Here is a 13,022-nt window from a genome sequence, read left to right as displayed (position 1 = left end):
AGATTCTATCTTTACTTTCTTCAGTGACCCAGGATGCATCTTGTATAGCCCTGGTGACTTAACTACTTTAAGTAAAGTCAGCCTTTCTAGTACCCAGCTTTATCAAATTTTATCTCATCCAACATCTTAACCACCCGCTCTTCCATTGGTATAGATATTGGTTTATTATTGTCACTTGTACCGAGGTACAGTGAAAAATTTGTCTTACAAACCGATCTTACAGGTCAATTCATTACACAGTGCAGTTACATTAAGTTAGTACAGAGTGCATTGATGTAGTACAGTTAAAAACAATAACAGTACAGAGTAAGGTGTCACAGCTACAGAGAAAGTGCAGTGCAGTAAGGTGCAAGGTCACAACAAGGTAGATCATGAGGTCATAGTCCATCTCATTGTATAAGGGAACTGTTCAATAGTCTTATCACTGTGGGGTAGAAGCTGTCCTTAAGTCTGGTGGTACGTGCCCTCAAGCTCCTGTATCTTCTACCCAATGGAAGAGCAGAGAAGAGAGAATGTCCCGGGTGGGTGGGGTTTTTGATTATGCTGGCTGCTACACCAAGACAACAAGAGGTAAAGACAGAGTCCAAGGAGGGGAGACTGGTGTCCGTAATGCGCTGGGCTGTGTCTACAACTCTCTGCAGCTTCTTGCGGTCTTGGGCAGAGCAGTTGCCATACCAAGCCGTGATACATCCTGATAGGATGCTTTCTATGGTGCATTGGTAAAAGTTGGTGAGAGTCAAAGGGGACAAACCAAATTTCTTTAGCCTCCTGAGGAAGTAGAGGCGCCGGTGAGCTTTCTTGGCCATGGCATCCATGTGGTTTGTCCAGGACAGGTTGTTGGTGATGTTCACTCCCTGGAACTTGAAGCTGTCAACCCTCTCGACCTCAGCACCATTGATGTAGACAGGTGCATGTACACCGCCCCCTTTCCTGAAGTCAATGACCAGCTCTTTTGTTTTGTTGACATTGAGAGGAAGGTTGTTGTCATGACACCATGTCACTAAACTCTCTATCTCCTTCCTGTACTCCGACTCATCACTGTTTGAGATACGGCCTACGACGGTGGTATCATCTGCAAACTTGTAGATGGAGTTAGAGCAGAATCTGGCCACACAGTCATGAGTGTATAGGGAGTAGAGTAGAGGGTTGAGGACGCAGCCTTGAGGTGCACAAGTGTTGAGAATAATCGTGCCGGAGGTATTGCTGCCTATCCTCACTGATTGCGGTCTGTTTGTTAGAAAGTCAAGGACCCAGTTACAGAGGTAGATGTTGAGTCCTATGTCTCGGAGTTTGGTGACAAGCTTGCTTGGAATTATTGTATTGAAGGCAGAGCTGTAGTCAATAAACAATAGTCTAATGTAAGTGTCTTTACTGTCCAGGTGCTCCAGAGCTGAGTAAAGGGCCAGGGAGATGGCATCTGCTGTAGACCTGTTTCAGCAATAAGCAAATTGCAATGGGTCCAGGTTGTCTGGTAGGCTGGAGTTGATGTGTGCCATGACCAACCTCTCAAAGCACTTCATGATGGTGGATGTCAGAGCCACTGGTCGGTAGTCATTGAGGCATGTTACTTTGCTTTTCTTTGGTACTGGGATGATAGTGGTCTTCTTAAAACAGGAGGGAACCTGAGACTGAAGCAGGGAGAGGTTGAATACGTCCGCAAATACTTCTGCCAGCTGATCAGCACAAGAACTGGGCACGTGGCCCGGGACACCATCTGCACCAGGTGCTTTCCTCGTGTTCACTCTTCGGAAGACTGATCTTACGTCCTCCACTGTGATCACAGGTTCAGTTGCATTGGTGGCTGTCAGAGTGGATGGTGACAATCCACTTCCTTTTTGTTCAAAATGTGCATAGAATGCGTTAAGTTCATCAGGAAGGGATGCGCTGTTGTTAGCTATGCAGCCTGACTTCGTCTTGTAGCCTGTTATTGCATGTAAGCCCTGCCATAACTGGCGGCTGGTCAGGGACTCTATATTGAGTTGGTATTGCCTCTTGGCATCCCTTATAGCTTTACAAAGGTCATACCTCGCTTTCTTGTACAGATCAGGATTACCAGATTTGTGTGCAGCAGTCCTCTCCTTCAGTAGGGAGTGGATCTCCCGGTTCATCCATGGTTCCCTGTTTGGGAACACCTGTATTGTCCTCTTTGGTACACAGTCCTCCACACACTTGCTGATAAAGTCTGTGATGGTGGTGGCATACTCATCAAGGCTGGCAGCTGAGTCTTTGAACATGGTCCAGTCCACTGTCTCAAAGCAGTCACGTAGAAGCTCATCTGCTTCCTCAGACCAGCACTGCACGACTCTCCGTAATGGATCCTCCCGTTTCAGTTTCTGTTTGTATGCAGGGAGAAGGAGCACAGCCTGGTGGTCTGATTTCCCAAAGTGAGGACGAGGGGTGGCTCGGAAGGCACCTTTGATGGTTGTATAGCAGTGGTCAGGGGTGTTGGCGCCCCTGGTGGAGCAGGAGATGTGCTGATAGTATTTTGATAACACACTCCTGAGATTGGCCTGATTGAAGTCCCCCACGATGATGAAGAGCGTCTCAGGGTATCCTGTCTCAAGATTGTTGACTATGGAGTATAGCTAATTGAGTGCAGGCTTCATGACCGTCTGTGGTGGGATGTAGACTGCCATCAGGATAGCTGAAGCGAACTCTCTTGGCAGATAGAATGGTCGACACTTCATAGTGGCAGCATCTTCTTCCTCAGTGAAAACTGATGCAAAATGCCTTTAATATCTCAGTCACACCCTCTACCTCCATAAATAGATCTCCAATATAGTTTGTAATCAGACCCATCTTTCCCATAATATCTAATGTAATGATTTTGGGTTTAATTTTATGTTGGGTGCTAAAACTCTGTTATTTCTTTCCCCCCCTTATTTGTTTCGTTGCTTCTGCCATGAGCTTTCTGTCTTCTGCCTGGTTCTCACTTGTATAATCAACCTAACATCCCTGCTATCTCTTTTATCATCCAGAGATTCCCAGCTTTATTTGCCCTACCTTTCCCCCAGGTGGAAATGTGCTTTGACTGTATTTGAACCATATTGCTTTAAAGACTCTCCATTTTATTCACTTCCAGCTTGGGTCTTCGACCTTAAATATTGGCTCTGTTTCTCTTTCCACAAGTGTTGCCTGGCCTTCTGACTGTTTATAAATGGAAACGGTCTCTCTCCAATTAAATGTTGTTATTTCAGGTTGTTCTTTGTCCTTTTCTATAGCTAATTGAAACCTTATATCATGACCATTATTTCTTTAATGTTCAACCAATGACACTTGTGCTATTTAACCAATCATTGTTCCCCAGAACTAGGTGAGGCAATGCCTCCTCCTTCATTGGAGCAAAAACATAATAATCACTAAAAATTTCCTCTACATGCATTATAAGTTCTTCTCCATCTTTGTCTTTACACCATTATTATCCCAGAGGGTATTAGGATAATTGAATCCCTCTATTTGCTAAAACTGTAAATTCCCTGCAAATTTGCTCTTCTGCATCTTCCCACTTGCTGGTGATCTACTGTGATGGTATAATGGCACCTTTGTTTTTTACTTCTAACAAAACAGATTTGCTCTTTGATGTCACCTGAATAAGAATATTGCTAGGACTGAAGAATTAGTTGAGGAGAGACTGTATAGTCTAGGGTTGTTTGGAAACTGAAGGGATACTTAATTATAAGAAATAATGAGAGGACTAGATATGATGAACAGGAAGTAGCTATTTTCCTTAGCAGAGATCAGTAACTGGAGGGCATAAATTAAAAGACTTGGAGGGGATTTGAGAAAAAAAAATCACTCAACTTATGGTGGGGATCTGGAAATCTCTGCCTAAAAGGGCAGTGGATATGGAAATCCTCACTGCAAAGTCCCCAGATGAACATTTAAAGTGCTAGAACTAAGAGTTGGGAAATGTATTAACCCAAAGTCCATTTTGGCCAGCAAATGGCCTCCTACTGCGCCATAAATTTCTATGATTCTATTACACATTCTCTCTCACTGCAAAGCTCTCGTTAATTAATATTGCTACCCCTCCTTTCTTAAGGATCATATTTACATTGTATAAAAATGATACTCCTGGGATCAGATGAAGCAGAATGGGGTGAAGCCACAATATGGAGATAGTGGATTCTGCTGTGCTGAAGTCTCTTTTCTATGAAATCTAAAGCTCAGAGTTGCCCACGCAGATGTGTTAAGCATATTGATGCTGAGTTGAAGCACAGGTGCTTGGCCTTTGCACTGTGAATGTCAGTCTGCACATAAACGACTTGACTTTGGGCTGATAGCATCAGACACTCATGTTTCGACTTGTCAACCCAGAAACTGAGCTGAAATGAACATTTATGGCTCTTTGTCACTCACACTTCAGAATTTTTTTTGGCACTTTTCCACTGAAAATATTCAGAAAAGATTTAAATGTTAAGTAGTTTTTTTAATACATGATTCACACAGGTTTACAGTCTGATGTTGAAGCCACTGGACCAATGATATTTTACAATGAGAACCTGGCCAGAAAGAGGTCCAGTGTGGGGGACCAGCCACCTCTGCCTGAATAACATCAGAAGCATACAACATTTGTTCGGGTGTAGAGGTGTTACTTGAATAAGGGGCTAAACACTTTAGAATGAAACTGGAATGTGTTGAAGAGAAAGAAAGGACTGCAGATGCTGGAATCTAGATGAAATACACTATGATGCTGGAGGAACTCAGCAGGCCAGGCAGCATCTGTGGAGAAAAGCAGGAGGTCAATGTTTCGGGTAGGACCCTTCTTCAGGATGCAAGTAGGGTCCTGACCTGAAACATTGACTGCCTGTTTTTTTCTCCACAGATGCTGCCTGGCTGGCTGAGTTCCTCCAGCATCATAGAGTTTTTCATCTGGAATGTGTTGAACATGGCAAACATTGGGTCTGCTGCACTGAGGATTACCTTGTCTACGTTCTGTCTAATCAGTGGCCCTTAAAGATGGATTGGGTTATTACAAAGTGAAATGAATGTTAGCACATAAAAATGAGGGCTAAGATGAGACTGAGGAACTAAGAATGGTCAAATAGATGGTATTAAACAATTTAGCACTTTGTTATTTCAATTGAAGTCAGTTTTGAATGTTTATATTCATCATTTCGGAATAGCATGACAGTATTAAAGCTCCTTCTCACATGTGAACCATTTTACTGCTGTAAAACTGTTTGATTCAACACCAAGTGACTGAGTAAAAAAATGAATAAAATCATCCAGCTGAGACTGACACCAGTAGAAGCTCTTACCATCATACAGGAGCAGTATTTTGTATACATACAGAAACAAACCATGAAACATGCAAACTTAAGGCTGAAATACCCTTCAGCAAAGTTATTGTACGAAAATATCAAAGAAGAAAGATCAAAGGCAGTGATTCTTAATGAAACCAAATGCAGAATGTTTGATAATTCGTCCTTTTCACACAATTGTCAGCTATTGGAACTTTCTATTAAAAGTTGCGTAAATAAAATATTTATACAAATGATAGTTACTTTGAAGACTTCAAAGTTATGTTGATCTACTACAGTGCTAATTGCAACAAAACCATTGTATTGCCCTAATCAATGAGAAAGTGAAAGTCCTAATTAACAATCAGAAACAAAGGAAAGTTCAATACTGAACATTACCACAGGCTTCTAGACACAAACTTTGACTGCACTTCTGCAGCAGATGTTGGAGCTTGGCCAACTGTTCCTTGCTCCTTGACATTTCATCCTCTGGGAGTAGCTAAGGAGTTGGGTTGCACTTGAACCCACTGGATCTCACTTAGGTATTGTCGTTTGTGAAATAAGCTCAGGGACTAGACACTTTCTCACCGCACAGCATTTTATGTGCAATGCAAATGTAATTTAATCTATTTCTAAAGCAAGATACTACAAATGCTGGAAAAGTGAAATTAAAAAATGCCAAAATACTCAGTGTCACGCAGTATCTGTGGTGAGAGAGACAGAGTTAATGCATCAAGACTAAGGATCTTTGTTGGAAGACGGGGCAGATTGCAGGCAGCTTAAGCCTCTGGAAAGATATCACCAATGCTATCTCTGCTAACCCACTGGAAGGATAAGAACACCAATCTCAGTGTCGTTTCCCAGTCCAAAGTTCCCAACACTGAGGTTATGATAACACTGCATCAACTCCATTAGTCACATCACTTCATTCACATGCCTAGCACTCAAATCTCAAAACCGACACTGTAAAAGGAAGAGGTCATCAGGCAGAGAGAGAAAAAAGATTCAAGCGTGTTCCCAAAGCCTTGTTAAAGAAATGTAACTTCCCCACTGACTGCTGGAAATCCATGGTCCATGACTGTTCAAACTGGAGGAGTGGGAACCTTGAGTCCATACTTAGAGAGCACACAGAAGTCCAAAACAAATGGTGGAATAAATGCATCATCTCACAAAATGCCCACCTGCTCAGGCATCCAATGCCCATCAGTGGAAGAATCTGCAGTTCCCTCACTGAGCTCATCAGTCACCTGAGAACCAACAGAACCAGTGTTGAAGCAGGCCATCCTCAGTCCCAGAGGATTGTGTAAGAAAGTGAGAAGAAAAGAAGATTTATAATTCTTGGTTAGATGATTATTTTTTGATGACTAATAGTCCAAGGGTTCATGCCCCTACTTATCCTGCCTTGTGCATGTCCCTGATTTCCCAAGTGTGCACATCAGCTCTATGGCTTTTTGTTCAATATGGGTGAAGATAGGTTTCAAATATGGTGTGGTGAATGCCAAATGTCAAAATACATTCCCTGGAGAGGTGGGTACTTTTTTTTTGAGGGCAACAATGTGGAAATTTTGGAAGTGTTTGGCCAATATGCTAGCATTTATTTCAAACATTCTTCACAAAATTTTAGGAAGCATTGAAACGCAGAAATTTGCCAACACTGGAAATCTGAAACTTCTGACGACAATCATTAACCTGAATTGTTAAATCTGTTTCTCTCACAACAGATGCTGCCTGACCTGCTGAGTATTTTCCAATCTTTCTCTATTTATTTTAGGGAGCATGCTTTCAATTTCCTTTTAATATAACATAATATACAAAACCACAAAGATTAAGGCATAGGTAGATAATCAAAATCTCTTTCCTATGGTAGGGGTATCAAAAACAAAGCATAGCTTTAAGCTGAAGAGGTAGGTGATTTAAAGATGATCTTAGGGGATAGTTGTTTCTTTTGGAAACCACAAAGACCGGTTGATATCTAGAATGTGCTGCCAGAGGAGGTAGTGGAATCATATACAATTACTATGTTTGAGGCATTTAGAAAGACACTTAAGTAACCCAGGCATAGAAGGATATGGACCTAACGTGGGAAAGTGGAGTTAAAGTGTAGATGGACGAAAAGATGGGCCAAAGGGCCCGGTTCTGTGCTATACAAGTCTATGACTCTATGACCCAACTCGCTGATTTACATCTTTCCTGTGGGTGCAAGTCCCTCTCCAAAGAATCATGCATAAGGTCTAGGGAACATTTCAGTTCTGAGGGAGAGCTACACCGGTGATGGTGCCATCTTTTGGAAGAGACATTGTGCTAAAAATGTGGAAACAACAGATCCTATGGCACTATTTTGAAGAACATGGGAATTATCTCCTGACCACTATTCATCCTTCAAGCAGCAACACTGAAAAATAGTTTACCTGATTATTCTCTCACTACTGCTCCTGGAATCTTGCTGTGTGCAAACTGGTTGTTGCCTTTCCTACATTACAACAGGCTGAGAGTTCTGTGGTGAGTGACTTACATCCTGATACCATAAGCCTTTCTGCTATCCACACAAGGAAAGTAATGAAGTACTCAACATCTGTCTGTATCAGTACAACTTCAACACAATAAAGCAGTTTGCTTAATTGGCACTCTCTTCATCACCCTAGATATTAATTCCCTCTACCACCAGCACACTATGCTTACAGTATAGACCATCAACAAAATCCAATGTAGTTACTCATTCCAGCACCACCTCCCAAACCTGCAGACTCTACCATTAAGAAGGGCAAGAGTAGCAGGTGCAAATGGAAAGTTCCTACCTGCAGCTTCCCCTCCAACTCACTCACTATACCAGCTTGGAAGTATATTGCTGTTCCTTCATTGTCACTGAGTCTACTCGACAACACTTTGGGAGTGCTTCCGCCAGAAGGAATTCTGTTGTTCAAGAAAGCAGCTCACCACCAAGGACAAGTGGATTGGGCCATAGTTGCCAACCTTGCTCAGGTCTGGTGAAACATAATCAATTATAACAGTGACTACATTTCAAAAGTGTTGCATAGACTGCAAAATATTTTGGAGTGCCCAAAAGAAATTAAATACAATTTATAAATGCATTCTTTTTGTTATGCATTTGAATGACAAACTGGAGGCTGTATGATCTGCATTGAACTAAGTAGCACTGTCAATCACCAACTTCAGAAGGAGACATGGGTGGGTGGTGAGGACATTGGTGGAGCAAGTAAAAACTAAAATTACTTGCGTAAAGTTTGTGTGCTCAATGGCTTCTTAACCTATAATAATCCATTGCAGAATATACAAATTGATACACAAGGAATGAGGAGCTCAAACCAGTTTATTAAAGGGCTCTACAGACTGCCTCTTTGACTTTCTACATTGCTGAAGTCCGAACAGCAGTTATTAACATGACCTCCTTGAAGGTGCAACAGCCGTAAAGCAGTAATTAGAGTTTACAATCAGAATCATAGATACTTCAAAACATATTTATATACGATGAAGGTTAGAGTGGGGGGAAGGAGTGGGGTGGGGGCACAAATCATATCCCTTTCTATAGGATTGTAAGAATCAGAAGAAAGATGGGAGATTGCAACATTACACAAACTATCTGCCTCAGAATAAGCAACTTCTAATAATTAATCCAATGTGGTGCTGAAGGAGAAGTGACTCTGTCTAAGGTTCCAGTTTGGCAATGAATCTTGTTTTAAACTTGCTACTGATATGGAAAGTCAACACAGAAGCTTCTCATACGGAATGTATATAACTCTAACCTCTTTGCTGATAGCATATTGTAATGCTGAACAAGTCCAGCTGCAGTTTTTTTTGTTTTGTATTGATCTCATGATTTATTCATTTAATTCATGCAAACACACTCATTGGGATTTTGACTTTTGAGAAATGATCAATTATGAAAACCCCTTAGGTAATTTTGTTGAAACCTTCTTGTCACCTGGCATTCTAACTTGTTAAGTTGCAGAAAAAGTAGAGCTTTCCATTGTTAATTTAAAGTGAGCCAGCTGTTTTCCCTCACCTGGATTTATCTTCTGTTCTAACTGTCCCGTTCCAACCCTTGGAAGCAGCTTCTATGATCAGCTATTTATTTATTATAATTTATTGTAATTTATTCTAATTACTTTTTCAGTTTTGCTTGCTAGCTTTTGCTGATCACCTAATGGAAAGTTAATGGTGGAATATTTAAGACAAGGACTGTTTTTTATTTATTGATGTTGAGTTTACACTCAAGATAGTAAATACTTATTACAGAAGATGATTCATAGAGGCAACATTAATAAAGGTATATTCCCAGCAGCATTCTAAGGTTATTGGTAGATTAGTGGTGCTTAACTTGACACACTAACAATAATAACAGCAACATGCTTACATAGCACCTTGCAACAAAAATGTCCCAAGGCAATTAGGGTTGTATTTGGAAAATTTGACATAGAAGGAAATATTAGGGCTGATAACCAAAAACTTAATCAGAGATGTGGATTTTAACAAGCATCTTAAAGACAGAGACTTATGGAGAGAGCGTCACTTGGTGGTGAAGTTACTGGTCTACTGTACACTAGCCTAGACTATTGTTCTGGATGCATAGTCAAAATGCCATCATGGCAGATGAGAAAGTTAAATTCATCTCATTAAATAAACCTGGAATAAATAGTTAGTACCAGGAAAGGTGACCCTGAAACTACGAGATTATTGTTAAAAATCCAACCTGGTTCGCTAATATCCTCTAAAGAAACAATAATTCTCCCCTCAAAATATCTAAAACACAGCAAAGTGGTTGACTTTAACCACCCTCTGAAGTAGCAGGCTAGTGAGAAGGAGAACAAGTCTAGAACTTAGGTAGCTGAAGACATGACCATCAGGATGGAATGATCACATCCGAGGGTCACAGGAGGCCAGAACTGGAAGGACAGCTATTTCAAAGGCTTGTAGAGCTGGAAGAGTTCACAATGATTGGGAGCGGTCAGGACATAGTGAGATTGGAGAACAAGGATGAGAATTCTAAAGTTGAAGCCTTTGTTAACAGGTGTATATCTGCTAACACTGAAGTAATAAGCAAACTGGATTTGGACAAGTTCAGAACAGTAAGGTTTTGGATGGTCTCAGGGCAAGGGAGAGTGTGGTGAAAGAAACTGCTTGGGTAATTGGAATGGTTAAAGTTCAAGATATGAAAGGCATGGAAGACCAGCAAGTAAATTGAAGCAGGGTTGGAATCTGGCACCATTACAGATATCGTAGGTAGTGATTCTACAGACATGTGGTCCAAAGCTCATCGCAGGATCAAATGTGATTCCAAATTTGGAGACAGTTGGATCAGCTATGTAGTTGCTGGGGAGAACTATGGAGTTGGTACTGAGGAAACAGAATTCATGGTAAGTCTTGCTGGCTTTTGACTTCTTGATATTTAATTTCAGAGACCTCAGCTCTTCAGAATGTTGAACAAACAGTCTGGCAGTTTAGCAGCTTCTTTTGTTCAGCTGTGAACTTAAAAAAAACACCCGTTGCCTCACATCGCACCAGATGGCAACTTCCCTATGTTTGTACAGGCTAATAGTTACCATGGAGACAAGTAGAGAAACGGTTCTTTTTTTTTGAGAGTTGATTATGACCCAAGGAAATGGAATTCTCTCTCTGGCCATGAAAAACAATCTGTAGTGTTTTCAGATGGTACTGTGTTCATAAAAAGCCAGCTGGGTACTGCGATTAGTAGGCAAGGTGAAATACTTCTCTCTCATTCAGATCTTTCTCCCTTTGGTCCTGCTTAAACACACTCTCCCTCTAGTTTTATCTTCTTGCTTCTTTCTTTGTAAATATGGACACTGAGAAAGTCACTGACAATAAAAGATGTCAGCCCAGAGGTTTAAACCTTGAGATTAGCCCATAAAAGCTCGTTGATTTCTGTTCAAGAAATCTGTGGTAGAGGAATTTCCTCTAGAATATCATGTGTTGTATAATAAATGACAAAATAAAGTACATGTTAAGTTAGGTGCTTTGTTAATGAACACCTCAATTGTGTCCAGAAAATCTGCTGAAACACGAGGGAAAGCCATGGGCACTGGGGCTAATCGTAGGAAATAAAATTGTTTGAGTTTGTATTGCACTTAGAACTGGTAAGGAATTCTGTAAAGATTTATGAATGCAGTTATCCATTCCAAAACCCTCCAGAAATAGCTTGCCAAGCCACTGTGGAGGGAGGCAAGAGTCAGCTAAAGGTCTAGTGTTATTAAGAATGCAGAGTTCCTTCCCCAATGGGATTAGTGAACCTCTTGGATTTTTACTTGGAGCTTCATGGTCACCATTACTGAAACTGTCATTTTATTCCAGATTACTTTATTAACTGACTTTCACTTCAACTGCTGAGATTTGAACTTGCATCTCCACACCATTAGTCAAAGCCTCTGGACTATTAGTCCATAATTTATCCACCCTGCTACCCGTACCACAAACAGTTCAAGTTTCTGTCACACGTTTTCAAAGTTTTTTTTATAGATCATTGTAACTGGGTGACATAACAGGATATAAATAGTTTTTTTCCTTGCAATAACAATGCATAACAATGTATTTAAGGGTGGTAACTTGGTGCAGTTTTGGTGGTATCATTGAAAATGTTTTTAAATAAAAAGTATTTTTAGTAAGCATGTTTAATCCTTTACCAGTAAGTGTTTTTTTTTAAATAATTGAAAAGGATGCTATATTGAGCCTTTTACTGTTCCCATCAGATTACAGAATTTCTTTTTAAAGTCTTCTGAAATGTGCTCAGTGACCTTCATTCAAAGAATTTGACCAATTACAGACAAGTGCAATTGGCAGTAACTTGTCATAATCATTTGCTTAATCTGAGGTACAGCCTGTTTTGGTGGGCAAGGTCATTCTCCTGTGTTATATGTTCTGGAATTACAGTTTACACTCAAAGGTAATCGATGTTTAAAATTATTGATCTTTTATGTTGATTTAGCCAATTTCTAAAGAATTGTATTGGTAAAGTGATAGACCATTATCTTTCTATAACCATAAAAGAGAATGCATAATAGGAAGAATGATGCACCATTGCCAAGGTAATTCAAATAAGAACATCCATTCCCCAAAAGTGTTGTCACAGTCAAAGTTGTCCTCATTTTATCTTCGAGTATATGGTAAGTCATGAAGAATTCAGGCCACTGACACAGAAGGAGCAGCTCAAGCATTCTTCCACTGCTTTCATTTCTACAAGTTGCTGTCACAGCAGACATCAAGGAACTGAGAGCTCAGTAATGGGCAACCACGAAGGAAGGCCTACTGAATTTAATGATACTGCCATTCAATTTCTTCCAAATCAGTGAAGGTGTCCTGCAGTAGATGGAGTTTCACAGGACAGCAGTGTCAGTAACAGTTCTGGGGGAGGACCTTGACTCTGGCCAATCTAGGAATCAGCTCTTCTGTGTCCTTTATTGGTACAGAAAAAGATGGGCAGATTGGAAGATTGGTGAACTCAGTCCCTGCTGATTTTGATGAGAGCTGGAGCCATTACCAACAGTTGCTAACTGGTACATCTAACATGATGTATAGCTCTGGTCTGGTAGCTGATGATCTCCCTTTTATCTCACACCAATTTAATAATATTGAAGTTGTTTAAATTTAAAGAAAAAACAGACTTTCAATTATATAACATTGTGTACAACCTTGAGGGCTCAAAATATTTTTAAGCCAATGTAATACCTTAGTTCCTGCTGTAATGAAGGGAAACACAAGTCAATTGTGTGTATGGCATGCTCCCAGAAACAGCAATGAGATATCAAGGAT

Source organism: Pristis pectinata, chromosome 4 (assembly GCF_009764475.1).
Source record: "Pristis pectinata isolate sPriPec2 chromosome 4, sPriPec2.1.pri, whole genome shotgun sequence".
Lineage (NCBI taxonomy): Eukaryota > Metazoa > Chordata > Chondrichthyes > Rhinopristiformes > Pristidae > Pristis > Pristis pectinata.
Note: the sequence above shows the minus strand (reverse complement) of the source record.